Here is a 5839-nt window from a genome sequence, read left to right on the forward strand (position 1 = left end):
TTAAAAACCTTTGGCCTAGTTATTTATCATATCTCTGACAGGTACTGCAGTGTCAGTAGGCCCCACTGGATGATGGGTAAGCAGTGTGCGATAACAGCCCACTCTCCAGGCATCCGGAGAAAGAAACGGAGACCCTGGGATCACAGACTACACCAGGGGGAATAAGCCCACATAGCTTCCTGCATCTGTAGCGTTCCTGTTCTGTGTATCAGGTCACGGTGTCAGTGGCCAGGAACCAACTGCACAGGGGGACAATGCCAGATGGAGGAGGGGCTGGCACATTGTGTATATAAATAACCACAGCCCCTCCCTGCCGGAGGGTGGCTCAAAGACAGCAGCAGAGGGAAGACTGTGGCCTTGGCCGCGCCTGTCAGAGCACCAGGCTCTGAAGCACATCACCCTCAGGCAAGCCTCCATTATCTCTGAATGTCCATCACCAGTAGGAAGGGTCCAGCAGGCTTTACGCAAGACACTACTTCAAAGTGTTACTGGTCAAATATTAATTAAAAGCAAGGGGATGCCACTTTTTATAGCCAGGCTCGAGGCCTCTGGATCTTAGCTGTGGACGGCATCATTCAGTACGCTTCCCAGTGGAGACCAGACAACAGCCCCACTGGTGCCTAGCACCTGACTCTTAACCACTTTCCCCTAGCTACTCCTGGGCCAAGCCAGCTCAGCATGACCTACTCCAACGTCTGGCTACTTCCCACTGTGGATCCAAAAGGTTGCCTCTTACAAGGGGATCCAATGCCCTCAGGTTGTTGAGATCACAGGAGTGGGGCTGTTCCAACCCTGCTCAGCAGAGCCCACCACAAAATGGAGAAAACTCAGTCCAGCTCTAGCTGCGTTCAAGGTTTACTCACGGGATCAGCAATGTTGTTCAGTCCCGGCTGCTCAGGGAGCCGCCAAGCAGCGATTCCTGATGATTCTGACGTGTAGTCAAGAATCTGGTTAATGAGCCCTTTGCTAGACTTCTCCCTCAGAATTTAAAAACATACTCTATGGTATCCCTCTGCTTGCCACAGACCAGGAGTATCTATCTATCCACTCTTAAGATGCCTCTCCTGTGTTCTAATAACCATGTCAGTCCTTACTGGACACACTCAGAGCATAGCATGGTCTATATGAGTCACCTTCCCCTCTAAACGCTGGTGGTTAAACTCAGAGGTCCCTCTGGAGCCACCTTAGGAGACCCCAAAGAAACTACAAGAGTCATTCATGGAGGACACACAACTGTTTTCAGATTGGTAAGGATCCAGATGCAGAGGTCAACATTCAAAAAGCAGATCCCTCCCCACCCCCGCCTCCGGCAACCACTAGGAAAAGTATTAGCAAACCATGGGGACCTTACAGAAAAGTTGCCTTGGGGTTGGGGATTTAGCTCAGTGGTAGAGCGCTTGCTTAGGAAGCGGAAGGCCCTGGGTTCGGTCCCCAGCTCCAAAAAAAAAGAACCAAAAAAAAAAAGTTGCCTACACTATTAAGATCTGTGAAAAAGGGGTTGGGGATTTAGCTCAGTGGTAGAGCGCTTGCATAGGAAGCGCAAGGCCCTGGGTTCGGTCCCCAGCTCCGAAAAAAAGAAAAAGGAAAAAAAAAAAAAGATCTGTGAAAAATAAAAGAAACCTTATCAAATAAGGTAAAGGATTAGGCCCAAAGTTCAGGAGACACGTTTCAAAGGCACCCAGGGCCAAACACACATTTTCACCTACCAGAATAGAAGAAAGACAGAGGCAGGCAACACCCTGAGGCCCACAAGGGTGTGGAGGGAGTGCACATTTATATGCCTGGCCAGTGACAACATAAACTGGTATAATCTTTTTGGAAAGCAATGAAACACATCTGTGAAAACTCACTGTGACCTTTTGGGGGACAGAATAAATTACTACAACCCGTAATATGCTAAAAAGGCTGACATGGGATGAAAACTGCTATGAGACGAGGCTTGTGATGGCTGTATGGCACTGGTGTGGTTTGTTTAAACTGGTTCATTTTATGCCATGAGAGATTGCTTCAGAAGGCCTGCCAGCTGTCAATATGGCACCAATTTCCATCAACTACGAGATGACAAAGGAGCTAAAAAATTCCCATCACTAGTGACATACCTGCAGTCCTCACACAGAGTTGCAGTGTCCTACCGTCCTGTTTGTGGTGATGCTGGTCTCTGGCTGCCAATCCAACAGAGCACAGCTGTGCACAGAATATAAGCCTGATAGAGATGGAAACACTACACAGGCTGAGGGAGGGTTCACACTGTATGCACAGGCTGAGGGAGGGTTCACACTGTACACACAGGCTGAGGGAGGGTTCACACTGTATGCACAGGCTAGGGAGGGTTCACACTGTATGCACAGGCTAGGGAGGGTTCACACTGTACACACAGGCTGAGGGAGGGTTCACACTGTATGCACAGGCTAGGGAGGGTTCACACTGTATGCACAGGCTGAGGGAGGGTTCACACTGTACACAGGCTGAGGGAGGGTTTATGCTGTACTTTGTAATCACTACTGCCTTGTATGTTCTGGTGACTACACCACTGTGCTGGCAAGTGCCCTGCACCAGGACAGCTTTAACTACCAAAAAAAGAAAAAAAAAAAAAAGGGGTGAGTTGTGTGTGAGAGAGGGAGACAGGGTGGGCCAGAGGGCCTCGAGTCCCAGGAGCTGACATTACAGCCATGTCTGACTTGGCTGCTGGGGACTGAACAAGAGTCTATAAATGCCACTAATCAAATTCTTAGAAATGGGGCCATCTCTCCAGTTCTTCAAATCTCACAAAGTTGTATAAACTGACTCACTCTGTAGTCTAGACAGGCCCTGAACTTGCAATCCTCCTGCCCCAGATTCCGGGGCAGCTGAACCCCAGGACTCATTACCAGGTCTCATCTATGATTACCTGTTATCCACGTGCTTCCTGTTTACTAAAACAGTGGCCAGGGCCAGTAATATAAACCTGTAATCCTAGTTCTGAGGAAGGAGGAAGGATCAAGCAAGTGTGAGGCCAGCCTTGGCTATGTACTGAGTTTAGTCCACCCTTGTCTCCTGTGTTGTGCTATACAAACTGACGCTTCCGTTGTGGACTGACTGACCGCTCATGTTTTCACAATGAAAGTTAACGTGTGTGTAAGAAATCACGTGTGACTGGGCTATACGTGGAAGTGCTCACCACAACAAACCACAGAGATCCACCACTCGGTAGAGTGGCTAACCGTGTTCTAAGACAGCCATCATGTGAACACAAACAACTGGAGGATTACAGTCTAGCCTAAAGATTACCATGTTATGCCACGAGAGGACTGGAATAGTCTAGAGAAGAAAATTCACGGAAGAGCAAACCCAAAGCCTGTGACCACAGTGCTTGTTCATGTCCCTGAACAGACACCCACCGACCTCTTCTGCTTTGGGAATATTGTTCTTTATAGACGTATTACATTTCTTAAACTTCTGTTTTGTTTTTATGTTAAGACAAAAGCTTGCCAGTAGCAACTGTAGCATCAGCAGGCCTTCTCCTTGCAGGGTCCTGAGGGTGGAAGCCATTCTCTGCTGGGCTGTTTCAGAGTGCTTCTTACTCCTTCTACTAGGTAAACCCCCTTTACAGAGTAAACTCTTTAAATGTCCCTGTTCACACCATGTCCTCACTAGACCAGGGGCTCACAATAAGCATCACAGGCAGTGGGCTGGGCAGGCATTAGGCCCTCCTGTGTGACGCCTGGTGGACCTGGAGCTCATGTAGTCTTCTAGCCACCTGGAATTCTAAAGCCTCATCAGGAGGAAGAAACAGGAGATAAGCTCAAACTGAACAGCATTTAAAAGGGGATGAATGTATGTGTGTATGTATGTAGTGTGTATGCATGCATGTATGTACATACATTTGTATACTCTGTATATACTCTATGTCAACATCACTTGAGACAAAACTACGGAATCTCTCCAGATCAGACATGAGAGCTAAATAAACAGCTGCTCCAACCTGGCTCTGGACCTGCAGAAGAACAGACACTAAAAAAGGCCATCATGAGGCCAACTGGTGTGAGAGGGAGATGACTTGTCAGGATTAAAAGGTACCACATTTGGCAACCATACGTGTACTTGTCAGACACGCTTTACTTGGGGGCCAGGTGTCTGTGGAGAGAGTGAACATACATATTTGAGGACAGGAATGACTAAGTAGGGCAAAGGTTAGCGGGCACAACTGGGTAAAGGACAGCTAGGCTTTTCAGCCTTTATTCTTGCAACTGTCTATGGTCTTTGACATTTATTTCTAAATTAAAATGTAAAGGCAATGGGATGCAGCAGCGGTTCTCAACTACAGCCAGCCCTAGACGCACCTACTAGCTTAGGGCCTGCACGGCTCTAACTCCGCCAGGTGCTTCCACCATGCGGGCCCCTGGAGAGCTTATTCTTAACTGACACAGCACCTTGTACTCTGCCACACGTGGGACCACCAAGGCTGCAGGTGATAAGTGGACAGAAGTTTAATTTGAAGGGCTCTGGCCAACAGAGACTTCCCTTCTAGTAGTTCTCAAGCCAGCAGAGGCAAGAACCCAGTGATTCCCTGGCTCCCATCTCCCCCACTAACATGGCTCTTCTGGGTCTGCTGCAGAGGGCAAGGAAGACGATGCCTCCAGCTGAGCATCATAAGAATGTGAAGTTTGTTCCTTGGACAAGTTCAAGGAATGGGTTACCAACTGGAACACTATCAAAGCAGTTTCCTACTCTAGCTATTTAGATCATGCAGAAAGGGAGCACCTAATGTTGCTGGGCTCAGTCTCAACCTGTGACAAGAGAGCCACAGAATGGTTTTTAGCAACAGCTTCAATGTGTGCTGAGAAAGGAGGCTTCAGTGAAAAGGTCACAAGCATCCCTACCCACTACGAACAGCCAGAGGGTGGGGACGCAGCTCAGGAACCGATCACCAACCCCAGCAGCTCTGAAGTTGGGGCAGCCGGTACGGCTTCCACAGGATCAGGCTCAATGCCTCTTTGCACATCTCCATTTCAGGAAGACTTAAAACATACTCAGGCAACTCAACACTAAAAGACCCCATGCTGAGCATGAATTCAGCCTTAGATGTTACTCCTGCTTGTCCTCTATGTCTGTGACTGGCTGGTTCCCCAGTCGACTGAGCCAGAAATCTGAGATTGGTCTTTACAGTCCACTCTTCTTCTGTGTCCCACATCCAGTCAGACTGAACACTCTGCCATTTCCTTCTCCTCGTGGTCCCTAATAGTCCTGTATGATCCTAATGAACTCTCTTCACACTCCCTCCAATCCAGCCTCTGAATTGCTACAGGGACTAACCAGGGCAAGCCCGATGCCATCAGCAATCTGTTCAGGTTTTTACCTGCACAAGTCCTGTACAACCAAAGAGTGTCTTTGTCTAATCAGGTCTTAAACAACACCTCACTCCCAGATCTCTGCAGAGCCTTCCAGCTTCTAGGCTTGGGCAGTTAGTTCCTAAGTGATGTCACTAAACCCTCCAGACAATGCCGCGCCCATCTCTCTGGTGCCTCCTTGGGGCCCTGTCCTTTTGTACTATCACCACTGCGCCGAGAAATTACTTGGCTCTTCTAAGTCTCTCTTGTGTTAGGATTTCAAAGTCCTCAGGTCAAGGGCAGCACCATCACTGTCTATCCCCTAGGCCTTTGCCCTCTGCCGATGGATGTTCTAGAATACTCTAGAAAGCACCTGCGTTGCGGAAGACCACAGCCTTTAAATTCTGGCAGCACACAATGGAAGCCCATGCAAATCACGATGAACTGCAGTCAACAGCAGCATCCGGAACATTATCCTGCTGTGTGCTGCTGCTGTGGACCTGAAATATCCCCAAATAATCAAAACTACATGG

The sequence above is a fragment of the Rattus norvegicus genome, chromosome 8, assembly GCF_021556685.1.
Source record: "Rattus norvegicus strain SHRSP/BbbUtx chromosome 8, alternate assembly SHRSP_T2T, whole genome shotgun sequence".
Classification (NCBI taxonomy): domain Eukaryota; kingdom Metazoa; phylum Chordata; class Mammalia; order Rodentia; family Muridae; genus Rattus; species Rattus norvegicus.